Here is a 17638-nt window from a genome sequence, read left to right on the forward strand (position 1 = left end):
CATAACTCAGTGCCATTCCATAGTCCAGTGCCATTCCACAGCCCAGTGCTATTCCATAACCCTGTGCCATTCCATAGCTCAGTGCCATTCTACAGCCCAGTGCCACTCAACAGCCTATTGCCACTCAACAGCCTATTGCCAGTCCGTAGCCCAGTGCCATTCCGTATCCCAGGGCAATTCTATAGCCCAATGCCATTCCATAGGCCAGTGCCACTCCACAGCTGAGCTGGGATCCTTTCTGCTCTTTTAGAACAAGCTTTTGCCCCTAGAAAACTCCCCATGGCTCCAGCCGCATGGAGAGAGCAATGCAAGAGAGAACTCTTTAAATGTACCCATACAAACACAAAGAAGATTTTCATGCTGAATGTGATATATTTATCCCAGCATTATCACTGATGATGGCTATTAGGCTACTTTCTATGTAGTCACTATATGTATTTTTTAATGTTCTTTTAAATTCTTTGCAGTCTCTAGATAAAAATTCACAGCATTCACTCTCTGCATAAAGACTGAAAATTTGTTGAATTTGCAGCCACAATGGTTTGGCTTTCTAAGCTATGGAAAGCCCGGATATTGTTTAAATGCTTTACTTTGGATACCTTAGTTAACATTGAATTCCAAAGGAAAAGCCAAATATTATTTATTAATTAAAAAATCAAGATTGGAATTCAGGTTGTAGAGTGACACACTTGCTAAATGGTAGAACTATGACTGATTGAAATATTTTAATTGAATTGGAATTAAAAATCTAATTTATTTCTTGGATCTTATCTGCATAAAGGAATCAAGACACTATTTTGTGTAGCAATTACAGCTGACAGAGGAGCAAACAGTTAATGTTTACAATTTTTCTCCTTGCTTTCCATTTCTCAGAGGCAAAACTGAAAGAAAATAGTATAATAATGTTTTTTAAAAGGGGAGCAGAGAGAGAAAAAGGTTAATAGTTTAGATTATAATTTAGCAATGCCTTAGAAATAATTTAGGAATATATTTTGAGAATATTTCCACATATTCCATGAGAAAGCAAATTTGATAGCAATGTTCATTTAAGAAAATACACTTTTGTAATTAAAAAGAAAGTTAAATTCATTAAATCTTCTACTGTAGGACAGGAAGGTACCTCAAGACGTTAGGCGGTCATAAAATCCATCTCCCTCAAAAGGGCAGGATAAGCTACACTAAAATGATTTCTGACAGTTGTTTCCTTACTCTGTTCTTGAAAATCTCCAGTGTGTGGAAAAGGCTGCAGCATCCCATGGTGACAGATCCAAGTGCTCAACTATTGTTACAGTGAGTAAAGTGGTTTTGGTTGCTTCTCTTTCCTGATGTCCAATCTAAAGCTCTCTCACTGAAAAGTGTCCTATCCCCTATCCTGCAATGGACATGGAGAACAATTCATTACTTTCCTATTCGTGATAACCTTTATTCCTTTTAAAGACTGGGATCCTCTCTCGTCAGTTGTATTCTGCCATCTAAACAAGCCCAGCTCTATCAATCTTTTCTGGGAGATCATATTTTCACTGATCATATCTGCTTCCATCCTCTGAGCTGGCTCTGATTACTCTGTTCCTTTCTTCATGTGCCTAAAATGTCTAAAATCTGATACAGTGCTACAGCCCATTTGCCTGCCTTGCAAACCTGTAATAAACAGACAGCAGTAGCTTCAAAACCCCTCAGTCATTACAAAGCTGAGGCACATTTTTAACCCCCAGTGCATGTATATCCAAATGATACAATTTTCGAAGTAGTATGCCAAATATTAAGGCACATTAGGAGACCTACAGCTTGAATCTGTAATAAAAAACACGGTAAAATGAGCAACAACTGAACTGGTCATGACCTCTCCCTGGCAATAAACACAGCAATGACCAAAGGAAGGAACAGCTGAACACCAAACCTCTGACACACTGCTGGGTGAGGCCAGCTATGACAGAGCTGGTGATGTAACTACCCCTTCACACTGAGGTAATGAATCCTCCAAGTGATCAGCCCTCAAAGTTATCAAGGTTCAGTATTACAAAAGGTGTCTGAGTAGCTCCATAAAAAGTTGAACTGCTTCACACTGCTCTGAGGGAAACAAACCTCATTGGAGGTATGTCTCTGTTCTGATTAAAGCCCAGAAGAGACTTTACACTAGCACTTGGATATGCAGAAGAAAATAAAATCTAACTGCATTGAAGAAAATATATAAAAGAAGAAATGAAATTATTCTTGTTATTGCTTGTACACAGCTCTTCCAGTCTTCATTGCTTTAAAATCAAATTTAATACTCAAGTTCTCATCTCTCTCTCTCTTAGCCATGAAGTCTGCTATTAGTGATTTTCCACGAGTAGTGTAGCAAACTCTAAATTGATCAGTTGTTGATGTATATATTTTGGGGCTCCAGTTACACAAGTGCATGCCTATGTTAAAGTTGTGTCTGCAAACACAAAATTACCATAGGCAAAAAACCCTCCTTAATCACCTTACCAAACTGTTCAGCCTAATTTAATTCAGATATCAGGGAAGGGATGTTCGTTCTTGGGAGAACTTGCCAAGATTGCAGTTATTAAGGTAACACACAGTTAAGACATTTTTATTAAGACATTATGATACTAAAATACCTTTTACTTTGTTTTGTAGCACTATAATTAATGTAATTAGATATGCTGGGCAAATTTCTTTCATTATCTTTTTCAGTCACAGTTTTTGCAGATATGGGAAAAAGGTTTGTATATAGTAAAAAAACTCACAACATTAAAATTCTAACTTGAACAATTTAAAGAATGCATGGTGAATTAATAAAAACCAGAAAGAACTGGTTTTTTTTCTGACTAGTACAGTGCATAGACTTTCTTTTGATTGATTTTTTTAAAATAAAGTACCTTCATTACTTCATTACAGTATGAGAACTCCAGAAACTGACTAGCTATACCTCATTAGCTATAGCTAATAAAATAAGTCAAAACAAATCCTTCTGTTCATTCAAAATGCTCTTTCTTTCTTTCTTTTATTTTTTAAGGTATTCAGATTATTCAAATGCCCACATTTGAAAGTTGTGATGGTTTGTTTGGATTTTTTTCCATTGGGAACAAAAGGTCACAAAAACTCCAGGGCTGATTACTTCAGAGTACATGATGGCCTCTTCATTTTTATTGCAGCTGGCAACATAGGAAAGCATAGCTTAATTTATCGTAGGATAAGTGCCCTTACTGAGTCCACAGAAAAAAAGAAGGCATTAAATTGTTCTATCTCCAACTGACTACAAAGGTTAGTGCCTCTTATGATTCCTGTGGTATTAACTACAAAATTTATGATGCTTTCAATGAAGCAATCTTAGAATTTTTCATACAATTATAACAATAACTTCTTAAGCTTTGGTCTGTTATTGAAAAGAATGCTTTAAACACCTGATATTTCACTGAGATATAAACACTGGAATATTTTGAAATATCTCTGGTTTTACCTTTCTTCCCTTGGGAGAAGAAAGCATGTGCCAATTTTCCTCAACACATAAAAAAATCTATAAACAGATTTCAAGAAGCATTTGGAAAATGCTCTTTAGCACAAGGTGTGACTCTTGGGTTGTCCTGTGCAAGGCCAGGAGTTGGACTCGACGACCCTGGGTCTCCTCTAATTCAGAATATTCTATGATTCTATGATTCACTGGCATATTTTAGTGAAATACTGTTGCTTTTTAACCCCAGCTGTCACCACAGCCCCACAGAACCCCTTGCTCACTCCCCTCACTTGTGGGACAATGAGAAGATTAAACGGCAAAAAAGCAATGGATTGAGATAAAGACAGTTTAACAGGCAAAGCAAAAGCTGCATAAACAAGTAAACCAAAACAGGGAATTCATTCACCACTTTCTAAGGGCAGACAAGTGTTCACCCATGCACAGGAAAGCAGGGCTTCACCCCATGGAACAGGATCTGAGAAGGACAAAGCCACCACTTCATATGTCCCTCCACTTCCTTCTTTTTTCCCTGTTTTACATGCTGAGCATGATACCATGAGGTCTGGAATTTCCCTTGGGTCAGCCCCCTTCCAGGTCCTCAAGCATCCCCATCCTGCTCACTGGTGAGGTGGGGTGAGGAGCAGGAAAGACCTCAGCTCTGTGAGAGCAATATTGAAACCCTGTGCTATCAGCACTGTTCCCAGCCCAAATCCAAACCACAGCCCATACCAACTACTGGGAAGCAAATTACTCTACCCCAGGCCAAAACAGCACAGATCTGCAAGAAACAAAAGGAAGTGGAAGGGAAGGTTGTTCTGCAATTACCAGCCCCTGCTGTGCCAGAGCAGAACAGCAAGAGGAACAACTGCCCAGCCATGAAGACCCATCAAGCAGAAATGCCTTTGAAGCAATGCTATTTTGGGAGTCCTATATCTCTCACCATCTCATTCTCAATTGCGGTAATTTCACAAATGTAAACCACACCCTTTTGACTAAAATTTTGGTCCCAACCCAGAAGTGCGGCTTACACTCAGGAGCGGCCAATATATGGACGAAGTTACGAGTTTTGCCAACCCGGAAGTGCAAGCCGCAAGAGCCGCAGAGCCCCGCCGACCCCACCATCCCTCGCACCACCCGCCACATCCCCGCCCGACCCACGCCTGGGGCCGTGCGGCGCTGCTGGCACGCTGAGGCTTGCAGCTCCTGACACCAGCGGGCCCAGACTCTGCACTCCCACCCCGGGCAGGGCACCGGCCTGGCCAGCGAGCAGCGGGGCCCACCCGGCACTGGGGCCACCCCAGCACCAGGGTGGGCCGGCGCGGCACTCGGGGGGGCTCCACCGCTCACCAGGAAACTTTCCCGCCTGCAGCCCCCACCGCTTCTGACAGCTCAGGGCAGCAGGTCCCCAGCCCATCCAGCCCTGCTGCCCTCGCCCCCCTGGGCCACATCCTCCCCTCACCTGGGCGAGAGCAGAGCCAGCAGATTTAATAAAAGTGAGTGATTTTTCTCTCTATTTTTTTTAGTTTTTAGGCTGCGTTTAAAGGCTACCCTGATCCGTGAAAAAGGTTTGCACCTGCCAGTAAATTCTGCGATCGCACAATTGTTACTATTTTGTTACTTTGTTGCACACAGGTCCTCGCTGCGAATGAAAGTGCAGTTTATAATCCAGTGCGGCTTATATATGGCCAAAGAACGAAAAGTTGCCAACACCCGGAAGTGCAGCTTATAATCAGGTGCGTCTTATAATCATGAAATTACTGTACTTCTTTTTCCTCCTTTGGCTATTTTCTCCAGCAGTTTTTTCCACTCCTCCTCTCCCCTTCACCAATATGTGTAAAATTACTGAGCATCCATCAAATGACTATTCACTAAATATATGACTGAATGTATCTTATAATACAAATTTGAGGGCATTGTGAACAATTACATCCAAATTTAGCCCAAAGCATTCAAGCAAATCTGTGAAGGCACAAAATCCAGTGATATTACTAGAATGTCTCCTTTTATTAGCAACACTGTTCTCACAGTGTTTCTCACAAAAATGCAGTCTTCCAATTGAGAATCTTGAAGAACACACATCAGCTTCACAGCTAGATGCTGAATTCTGCCTTAAATTTTTCATGTACAAGGTTTTCCACACAACAGACCTAATTACAGTAATTTCACAATTATGTGCCGCACCATTTTGACTAACATTTTGGTCTGAACCTGGAAGTGCGGCTTATAATCAGGCGCGGCCAATATATTGATGAGGTTCAGAAATTTGCCAACCCGGAAGTGCGAGCCCACCCGGCCCTGAGTCGATCCGAGCTCGCCCAGCCCTGGTGTGGGAAAAGCGGGGCCGATCTGAGCCTGCCCGGCCCTGGCGGGGAGGTGGCGGGGCTGATCCCCGCCCACAACGCCCCAATCCATGCCTGCACGGGCCCAGCAGGGAGGCAGCAGAGTTGATGGGAGCCCACATGGCCCCGACGGGGGAAAGGCGGAGCCGATCTGAGCCCGCCCGGTCCCGATCTGAGCCTGCATGGCCCCGGCGTGGGAAAAGCGGGGCTGATCCAAGCCTGCCCGGCCCCAAGCCGAGCCAGTAAACGCCACGATCCCGTGATTCTGTTACTAATTGACAATTTTGTGAAAGTTGTGCAAGCATCCTTGCTGCGAACGAAAGTGCGGCTTATAATCAGGTGTGGCTTATATATGGACGAAGACCTAAACGTTGCCCCAACACCCGGACGTGTGGCTTATAATCAGGTGCAGCTTGTAATCGTGAAATTACTGTATATTAAATTCCTCAGAATTCTATACAACTATACTGTATAAATTATTTATGCAATGTATAGTGTTACTGAAAGTAATCCTGTGAATTAAGAGTATACACATCAAATGCAATACTGTTTTTTGGAAATGATAGACTATTGTTCTTCCACCTAAATACCTCAAACCATAAAATCCCTTTTTAGACATTTCTAATAAGTCAAGAGGTCAAACACTTTATGGAAATGAGCATGGAGAAACCTGACAGTCTTAGGGAATTGTACAATGATAATTGTACAACTGTAAATTCATTGATTATATTGTATTTTTCCAATCAGCACGCCTCCTAGAGGATACCAAATGTTTTCCACTAGAAAAGGGAATGACTCTAGGGAGGGAGAGTAGCAACACATGCTGACTTCCATTTTACATGACATGCTGGAGAGAACTATTATCTGATCCTAGATAATAGCAAAAGACTCATTTACTCCAATACCATGCAAATTCTAGGCAAAACTGCAACTCCTCTGATGTCTAAACACCTAACTCCATTTTGATTTGGTATCTGTCTGCATCTCAGAAATTTTAGTGGTGGGTTCAGCTGTTTAAGAAAGCTGATCTTTTAATGTTTTTTTAATCCATAGCATTCTGTATTTTTGCACAGCAAACATGAAAACTGTTTTTTTTCCCAGAATGAGTCCCAAGATGTGTAAACAAAGGCCAGAGCTTCATCACTCTGTCTTCCGTAATGTCCTCAGTGACTGTTCTCACAGATTTAGCTGTTATCTGAGCTGCTACCACCACAAGAAAAAATGGATGAACAACTTCCTGTGCTGCTGCCACAGATGTCCCTCTCCTTAGATCACATGGGGAGTTTTGCTGAAGCACGGTGCAATCTGGACTCCCTGTATCTGATCCACCCCCCCTTGCCTTGGGAAGCTAGACACTCTACAGTGGCAAAAAGTGATGTCAGAATAATAACCAGGCCATATTATCATGGTTGGAGGTGTTAAAACTTACAGAGGTAGTTTACAAAACTCCTAATGAGCTCTTTGCTGTGTCATGAAAGAAATGAGCCCGCTGACTTCAGGAATCCCAGCAGCACTTATTGGGCACAGAGATGACTATCACTGCACGGAGCAATGAGGGCTGCGTGTGTAGCTCTTACAAGCACACATCAGACCTGTACAATAATCAAAAGTCAGCCATCCAAACTCAAACTGAAATGACAGATAGATGGAATATCTGAAAGGACACATGCATTGTATTCAGGCAAGTCTGCCTAGCATCTATTCTGACGTGACAAAATAGAAAGCTGCAGTCCTGCTCCAGAGGGGTTTAATGAACAGAATCCTGCACATTTGCTTGCAAATTTGAACCTGACCAACTATAGCCTCTTAGGGGAAATACCATCTTTCCTTTCCCCTTTTATTGGCTTATTTATGCTCTCTCCTCAGCAGCATAATAACTATACATCCCTTCAGAGGGGCTGAATAGTTTATTCTGTAATCCATATGTTTTGCAGAAGTTCAGTGCAAATGTTATGTTCAGTTTTTCTGATCATTAAAATCAAAGGAAATTGCTGATAAAAAGACCACAATGCTTTTGGACATGAGATTACGACTGAAAGACAAGTTTTCTTATAAAGAGCAACTATAAGAAGCTACTTTTAATTCTGTACCCAAGAATAATGATTTGAAAAAGCATCATGATGTACAGCTGCAAAAGTCATTGTCCAAAGCTCAGTTCCACCACAGGTAGATTGACAAGTGAAACTGATCTCCAGAGACCCACAGGATAAAAACCAGCTCTTTTAATTATACCATCAGCTACTACGACATTCTCAAAACCAAAGAATTACCAAAACAATGGAGATTTCATAATGTCTCTAGATGTATCGATGTATCTTAAGAACAACCAATTAAAAATTTTTAAATTGCTATTGACAAGTGATTCAAATTAAAACCACAATGAGCTTATGACATGGGAAATATTATTGATATTAGAGATTCAAGGATATTCAAAGAATTCAGCTGTTGACAGTACCACTGAAGTTTTCCTTTATAGCCAAGAAATAGAGGAGAGGATAAAGAACTACATGAGATTAAAAATTATAGCTCTGTTATCAAACCTGCTGAAAAGTTCGTGTTAAATTGTTTTAATAACCCCACATTAAAAATGCCCTCAATAACAGACAATAAACCACTACTTAGATAGTGTCACTTATTCTAATGAAATTCATGATCAATATTTTAAAGATATACAAATAGACATATCGAAGAGATTTAGACGCCTTAATGCATCTAGTGACGTGTGCCATTAGCACCTAATACAGGCTCATAGAAATGTACATCGGTGAAGCAAACCTGCTAGATTCTTAACCTCTGATATGTGACACTCCATTTTAATTTTTAATTAGAAACTCCTCTTTCTTTTTTTTGTTAAGAACGCTAAGAATGAAGATGAAAAGAAAATAAAGATAGGGCAGTTTATATATATATATATATTGAACAGTCAGTTTGCACTTTCAAAACATGCATACTGATGAAAAGTGAATTACATGTGTTTCTCACTATCCCTGTGAAACAGAAACCCTGTCTTGATAATGTACTGTGTAAACCACGGTCAATACGGGAATTTTGAAATTTGCTTTTTTCTTTCTTCCATATTATTTTGGGTGATATATACCTCAGTTTAAACACTCCTCTCCTTATGTCTCCTGCATCATTCTGGCATGATCTTGGGCAAAACCTTTTCCCTGACAGTATCAACAGAAGCACCAGTGGGTTGGGAGTTTGGGCCTTGGCATGAAGGATGTGTTCAATTGCTGCAGGACAAAGCATTAACAGCAGCCTGACACAGCTCAATAGACTAAACATGTCATTAGCCTTTAAGCCATTAATACATTCTCCCTTTTGGATTTTTCTAAATTGCTGTACAGCAATGCTGGACTATCTCAAAAGTGTTTTAAAAACCATGCTTTGGAGTTTAAAGCAAATAAATAGTGGCATGTAAGCCATGGAATATTTCTTTCAGCTGTACCTTCGGTTTATATTTCTAGTTTGATTATTTTTGTGGTTGATTGGATTACAGGGAGGGAAAATTGCTTTGCTGCTCTTACAAAGACATGTCAGCACTTGAACTAAGTCCTCCCTGTCCACTGAATTATTTTGCAAGTACCATGAAGTCCAAGTTTGTGCTCATTTCGAAAATGTGTAGCAGTTCAGCTGCGTGTCAGCTTCTGAACGTGGCAGCAGAGGGACAGCTGGAGGAGGACTCTTGGAACCAGCATGAAGAATGGCAGCAGTCAGAGGAGATGCAAGAGGCTCTGGCTTCCTCTGGGCAGCTGGAAGGTATTCTATGCCAGGTGCTACACTCAAGGCCAGGCATCGCAGCCATTTGTATGTACAGGAGTCTGGCAGATTTCCTCTGGGTGAACTGCATTTTCTAAAATCAAAGCAACTGAGAGAAGCAGAAAGAAGAATATGTGATATATGGTTTAAATAAGCCTCAGATGCATGAGGAAAATGTTTGGGGTAATTTTTGCATAAAAATATTACTGCATATATTATAGAGGTTCCTTGATTTAGCTGTGTGTTAACTACAGAATTTAATTAGGTGATGTAGCAGATTAACTTGTTTATTTACACCTCTAGCCATATTAAAAAAGCCCTGCTCCTGTTCCCTGCTGACAGATGAGTTAATTAATTAATTAATTAATTAATGAGTTTTCCAGAGTAGCAGAGGAGGACAGATCTTATAACTCCTGGTACTCCAAATGAGTTTAGATTATGGTGCTCAGGAAGCAGTCAGAGATGGGGATTAATGTTTCTGAGTCTCACAAACAAACAAATTAAAAGCCCCAGAATTACAATTCAGTTCTTCTGATACTGTGGCAAGAGTAAAACATCAGCACAGAAAATCTGAGTCTCACGAATATGTCGCTACATCAGCACAAAGTCTACAAGCAGTATTACATCAGGCTAGTCCACTTGTCCCTTCAGTCCCATGTCAGTTAATAGTGTGCTACCTGTTGTCTTGTGTGGGGATGATACCTCCCCACCAATGCCCTAAGCCAATTACACTATTGTGTAGATAAAAGGAAACTCTTTTTGTGATCAGTGAAGGCTCCAAACCATGAAATTATATTGCTGTTATTTTAGTAAGAACTGCAAGTATCCTGAAATGATCCTGGCTTTTTAAAATTTCAGTTGCAACTCATGCACATGGCATGAGTCCAACAAGCCTTAAATAAAATGTGCAGAGAAATTTTTCCTCTTAGATTCTTGGTAATTTTCCCGCTATTATTTCTAGAGGATAACTTGTCCTTGTACACTGAAAAATGCAGGCTCATCACTAGGGACCCTAATATTAATAGTGAAGTAGAAGCAAAGTATTACCCAAGAGAAACATCCAGTTCCCAGATTTACCATCTGTTTGTTTCTACATGATGCTCAAAAAGAACAAATCTATTAAGCAGAGCATATATTTAATATTTCGTATGATACGAGATATAAAGCTTTACCAAAATGTGTCTTCAAAAGCTGCAATGGAAGACTGGAGTTTGAAGCCTAAGGTAAAGTGTTAATTAATACACTTAATAGAAATGGTAATAAAGGATAGGACAGAAGAAGAGGAGAGGAAATGCTGTAGTTCCCACTTTTGTATTCTACGTCACACACTCAGTCTGAGGGCTTAAAGGGCATGAGAGGAAGGGAAAAACCTCACACTACTGAGCTTGGAAAGAAAAAAAAAAGCTCCCTATAGCAGATTCTGTGAGCTGGTCTCATATTTAACCCTCAGACGGTTTAACAGCCATGGCTAATGGTCAGAGCAGGGGAGCTGTAACTCAGTGCACAGCCAGACAAAGGGGAGGCTGCACAAGGCAATTAGCCAGCCTTGCAATTTAGCTGGGGTTTTATAGCAACAAATACGATTGGTATGTCTCACAATAATCTTAAGGCTGCAATTTGTTCTTTAACTTTTGTAACTGTATTCCATTATGTAAATTAGTGTTGTAAGTAACTGCATTTCATCATTAGAGCCTGTCCACTGCTAAGCTTGAGCTCATTGCAACAACGGGAGGAATCAAAGCTCCTCAAAAGTGGCAGATTTGGTCACTGTCCAGCACCAGTTGCAGAGCTGTGCAGCACCAGGTGCAGTACCCAGACAGGTGATAAGGTTCACCTGGGTGGAAATGAACTCATCACTTAATGTGAACATACTAACAAAAATTTCTCTAACATAAATTTACCTGAAAAAAGAGAACTGGCAACAGATATTTAATATTTCTTAGTGACAAGCTTAGTGCCCTCAAATTGCTAATAATTATGAGAAAGAATTTGAACAAAACCAGTTCTAGACTGAGCATGTTGCTGAAGTCCTATGGGGAGATTTTCCTTGAGGAAGACTTGTTTAGTGACATCTTTGTGAGTGAGTTTTGAGGTTTTGAGCTAGATGAGAGCATTAAATTTTTGATAATAGGCAAATAATTCACTGTTTCCAAAGGATTCTACAAACCACTTCAGCGTGTTCCTACACTTCTGCTGAACATTCCTAAGAGAACAGAACAACACAACTACTACCTGTGAAAGAGGAAAAACAAGAGTGCAGAGGTTACAGGGGACAATGGGGGCAAAGGTGCCTCTGAGACAGTTATTGTTTCAAGTAGCAAAGTCAGCTACTTTCTGATTTCTGTTTCCAGGAAGGCCTAACTGTTGGCTGTTTGGCTTAAGCAAGCATAAGAGGAACAATCAGTAAGGACTTGTACCTGAAATTTCTGCAGAATCGACAACCTCACAAGCTGAGCTCTAAGCAGCATTCCTGTTGCAGCAAATCTCCCATGGCAAATCACTTCGACAGCACCAGCATTTTCTTTCTCATTGATTCAGCTGCCTTGTGCTTCAGCACCTCTTTCTGTTACCAGAGCTAGAAATTAAAATTAAGGAAAGGAACATCTTTTTTCTTGGCTTTGTTTCAGGGCAAAGAAAGTGGGTAACCCCGAAGGGAAAATGCTGTGATTTGTCCTTTTGGAGAGAGATTTCCCCATGGCAATTCCATGTGTAACTTTTCACACTATGAATAACAGGTGGGACAGATTGATTTTCACAGTTTCTTTGAGGTGGGATAGGATGTTTTTACCAACTTGAACTTGAGTTCACTCATTTGCAGAGCTGAAGAGTTTGCCATCTAGGTGGGTAAAAAGGAAAAGAGGAATCAAGAGAATAATCTTTGCCATCACAGCACTGTGCTTGGGAAGCTCACAGAGGATTTTCTCCTCAGTTCACCTTTCTCCTTCTTTGACACCAAGACAAAAACAGGAATATGAAATTCAAACATTTTTCTTCTCTCAGATACATGATCTAAATAATTAAGGTACCTAAAGCACTTGATTCCCCTGTAAAGCTGATCCCATGATAGTTTCAATAGAGAACTCATGCATCATGATTACTGGAGGAGGTACATCGATGCATTATTCATGGCCACAAAGTGCACACATCATCTTACTCTCAAATGGCCCTCATTATTTGGGACATTCGTCATTTTTGATTCACACTTATCTCTATTCGATACTGAGGTTACCATCTGGTCATTTTTTTTCTTTACTGACTCAATCTGGTACTTTTTATAAAAAAGTCATTTAAAGTCAAGTACTAACTAATTCTTTCAAATAGCTTCAATAAATAAAAATAAATATACTGTCTGTGATTACCAAGGAAAGGAAAATGGCAGGCATTTAAAGATCCTACAGTAGTGTTAGAATGACACCAAGGTAAATGCAATCAGTATTTGTTTCTCTAATAAATCTTTACATTAATTTTTGATGCTCATAACAAAGCAAAAATGAGATCCAGTAACAAGACATATGAAATCATAGATAAATCCACTAATGCAAACCAGAAACTACACACAGGTGATGAAATTATTAATCAAGAAAATTATAAAAGGCAAATGACATAAAACTAAGCATCTCCAGTTATTTGAGAGAGAAGAGGAGAACAGATGATACAATATTTATTACTGAAATCCACTGTCAGCAGCAGCATGTAAGGAATTACACACAAGGGAGGATCATACTAGAGATTTCTTTTTACTGCTCCAGATAAAATTCTCAGTTTCTCAGCTTATTTTGTCCTTTCTACTTATTTTTTCTCTCACTGCATCCACTACAGCAAAACTGGGCCAACACTATGAGTTATTATTCACTTGACTGGAGGAGTCTATTTGCTCACACACCATTTCTACCCCTCTTTTTTATAATTTCCAGACTCTTTCTATTTATCTTCTACAAAGGACCAGTAAACCAGGATCATGGAAGAAATAGAAACATTGCTAGTAAAGATGCACAGCTCAGAAAAGACCTTTCTCTCCTTTACAAGAGCTCCTACTCCTGAGAGCACCCCCATCACACCGTGGTGTGTTCAGCACTAGGACCACAGAACTATATTTTTTCATCTGTCTTTCAAGTTTTAACATAACTGTATCTTGTTTAAAGTGAGACAGAAACTTGAGTGAATGGCTGAGTCCCACAATATATTTTATAATGCTTAAGAAGAATTTAATTACAGTAATTTCATGCGTATAAGGCTAACCCTTTTGACTAAAATTTTGGTCCAAACCCAGAAGTGCACCTTATACCCTGGAGCACCTTATATATGGACAAAGTTCGGAAATTTGCTAACCTGGAAGAGCCGAGCTGTGAGGGGCAGTGGCGCCGTGGGAGCACCGAGCCACGGGAGCCAAGCCGAGCCGCACCAGTTGTGCCAGCCGGCCCCGGGGAGGGCGCCTGGGGCTGCGTTTAAAGGCTATGCCAATCTGTAAAAAATGTCTGCAAATTGAGCACCTGCCAGCAAACCCCGCGATCATGCAATTCCGTTACTAATTAGTTACTTTGTTGTGCGCAGATCCTCATTACAAAAAAAAAAAAAGTGCGCCTTATAGTTCGGTGCGTCTTATATATGGACAAACTTCAGAAATTTGCCTACTCCCGGAAGTGCACCTTATACTCTGGTGTGCCTTATACTCGTGAAATTACTGTAATTTAATCAGGGGGCGATGGTTGGAAGTGTTAGAACTTTTGTGATACACAGAGACACAGTGTCAGCTTTCTGGATTTTGCTCCTTCACTGCAGCTGAAGAATTGCTTTCTTATTAAAAAATTAAGTGTGAACATTTGCTTTTCTTAAAATGTTCATACAATGTATCAAAGTGGAAGTATTTTAATCACAGCTTTAAAACTGTATCAAAACCTTGTCTTGTTACACCTTTATTTCATCCCGTCTGCAGTAATACTGACTTCTTCAAGAGAAGGTATTTCCTCCTTAGGAGTGAGAGTTCTCTGATACCATCTCTGATGATCAGTCCTACCTGCCAGGTACTCTGGAAATGCATGAGGGAGGTGCAGGACTTCAACCTCAACCATCACTGCTTTATTTCACCAGAGGAACAAGCATTTTCCAGGTAAAAACCTGAAAATGGAGAGAAAAGAGGATCATTAACCCTAACAACAACTAATACTGAGAACTGTAGTATTATTTGAATCAAACAGTTCAGGTTTTGCTCTTCCTGAAATCAAGAAATTTGCATGCAAATTAAGTATTAAAGGTCAGTTTTCAATGAATTTTAACTAATATTTCTTTAGAAATGCTTCTTTTCAAGGGGCATGCAAATTATGTCTGGGTTCTTGTATATTCTCTGTCACTGCCTTCTACACCATAATTCATCTTTTGTCTCTACAAAATTATAGATGAGTGTTTTGGTCACCTTGGTCTTGCCTTTACCCTTCCCATACTCCCCTGTAAGAATGTTCAATATCCTTCAGCACTTCAAGTTCAAACTCATCTTCTTATTATAACGAATATTGTTAAGAGCTTTGACTAGGATTTCTTCTTTAGATTTCTCAGTTCGATTAATAGAAAATAATCACTCTCACACTCTCCCTCTCTGGTGATTTGGTTAATTAAATGGTAGAAGCAGCACAAATAATTTCTACATGAACGTACTTATTGTTTTTAAAATTATGTGAAAATTAGTCCCTTATTAGATGATTAGGGCTTTAGATCTGCTAATGAACAACAATAGTCTGCCATTGCCATCTTTTAATTTACTTTTAATCACCAGCTAAGTAACAAAGAAATGTCTTTTAAAATAATTAAGACTACATATCAGGTCTCTGTAGGACATCAACAATAAAGGGGTTAACGATGCATCCAATCATCATGGAAACAATCAAATAATGCCTTGCTTTAAACAATGCAGAGCAACTCTCACTCTCTAAATGCATCTGCACCAGAAAATTCCCACAGCTTTACAACATTTTTTCATCCTGTAGAGATCACACACACACACACACACATGCACAGAGAGATAAAAAAGAATGATGGAAATCAACTATGTAACAGGGCAAAGATGTAAATTAAGATATCTGTGAAAGGTAGCCACTCTCCTCTGACTTGACAGAACCCTCTCAGCACCATGGTATGACCTCAGATGTGACAATACAGTCCAAAAAAAGATGCCAAACTAAAAACAGCACTTGGAGACACAGAATGCTTTTTCTTCCTCCCATAATCTTCCTGCACTTGTCTTCTTTAGATATTTAAAACTGAAAATTTAAAAAGCTGAAAAATAAGTTCCCAAAGCTCTATTCTGAAGATATTTTCTAAAGTGTCTATGACACATAAGAATAAACCTGGAGGTGAGAAATGGTAATAATTTTACATTGAATCTATTAACTTTTTAGTTATAGTATTGTAGATGTATGTGATATTTTTGTCTGTTGCTATAAAATTAACCCACCATAACTCTAGGATAGGATCCTCATGGGAGAGGCAGGTACTATACTTAAAATTACCAAACCATCTGTAGTATTTACAGTAATATTTCACTGAACAGCAAATGCAGCAAAAAGTTTTGTTTAATTCTTTATTTTTTTTAAAAAAAAGGAATTATTTAAAATTTTGCCATTATGAAGCATCCAAGACATGTATTGGCATTCCAGAGAGCTACTACAATCTAATACGAGTGCTGCCTTTTGAGAGGGGGCTTTTCAAGCAGCACAGTTTGGCCAACGGGAGTGCAGACTGTAGAGCACTCTTAGGAGACTGCTACAGGGCCATCTGTGCTCTGGCTGAAAATGCATTAGTTAATGCAGAAAACAACAACAAAAAAAATCCAAAACAGTAATTGCTCTCTTCACAGCTCCTATTTTCAGCTGGAGAATTGCATGTGAAAATACAAAATTGAGACCTGGCAATGGCCAAATAGGTAACTTAATCCACCTTTATATCAGTAGAAGAAGATTCTCAGCTGGACACTTGGCACAACAGTGAATGATGGCAGATAGAAACTCCTGCCTGCTTTATCTTCCCCATCTTCTACAGCACCAGTCCCATCACACTCTCTCTTTCTGCCCTTCCTTCGGTTTTTTTTCTTCAGAGGTTGGCTAATTTTACACAAGGTCTAAAATCTTCATGGTAACACAGACTATTTTGTTTGTACTGTCTAAGAATTTAGACTGACTGTCACATGTAGGTCTCAGTGTGGCACTATTCCCTGCTGGAACACTCATCTGAATTTTACATTCACTGTGTGCATTCTTTTCTCGCTTTCATCCCATTGACTCTAATTAACACTCTTTCAGCCATTTTCAGTAATCCTCTACCTTGTGGGGTTTTTTTCCCAGTTCTCTAAAGACTGTTAAATAGCCCATGCACAAAGCTGGAGTCAAACTGATGTTAATTTTTAAATGGCTATTTGTAGAGCATTCCAAATGCAATCTGCAGTGTCTGAGAGAAGTCTCCTATTTGTCACTTGATGTGTCCAGTCTCCACGTATCCAAACAAACATTAGAGCCATTTCTCAGCTGAGCTGCTTCACAAACCCCTTTCCCACTGACACCAGAATCTTCCAAACTTTATAGATTCTACTGTTAGAGAGTTCTGGTTTTGCTGCCCCACATCTCACATTTTTCTGTCACTGGTCATATTATGACCTGTTCTATTCTGTGAAGCCCAACACGGTCTTACTATTGCTGCCTTATGATGTATCAACCCTGTAAAATATGTCATTATCTTTTTATGTGTCTTAAAACCTTTTAAGCTCTTATTTAATTACCTCATTATTGAATGAAGCTTCTTTAAAGGAAACTGCTCAGCAATTCTAGAAAATCAAAGTGCCTATTAGGACCTATAATAGACATTCAAGATGCTAATTTTAAGCATCACTTTTGAAAATCTTGACTCAGATACTTGTTTTATAAATAGATAAGATTACAATTGCAGAACAATATACATAGTAATTCTGAAAAAGGAAGCTTTTAAAAAACTTTTTTCAATAAATACTGTATGACAAAACCTAGAGCAAAACTGTACCTTATTTATAGTCTGGCTTGAAGGACAAAACAGGCAATTCAGAGAGCTTTGCAATTCACATTTCACATAGAGATAACTA

At 39.5% G+C, this 17638-nt stretch overlaps 1 long non-coding RNA gene across 1 annotated transcript in view; it reads right to left on the minus strand.

The window, feature by feature from the left end:
* Window positions 1-17638, minus strand: part of LOC117003356 — a 742810-nt gene that overhangs the window by 678457 nt on the left and 46715 nt on the right. The window contains exon 2 of the long non-coding RNA XR_004419500.1: window positions 14555-14655. This is a non-coding gene — a long non-coding RNA (uncharacterized LOC117003356). The remainder of the gene's footprint in view (window positions 1-14554; window positions 14656-17638) is intronic.

The sequence above is a fragment of the Catharus ustulatus genome, chromosome 15 (genome assembly GCF_009819885.2).
Source record: "Catharus ustulatus isolate bCatUst1 chromosome 15, bCatUst1.pri.v2, whole genome shotgun sequence".
Taxonomy (NCBI): domain Eukaryota; kingdom Metazoa; phylum Chordata; class Aves; order Passeriformes; family Turdidae; genus Catharus; species Catharus ustulatus.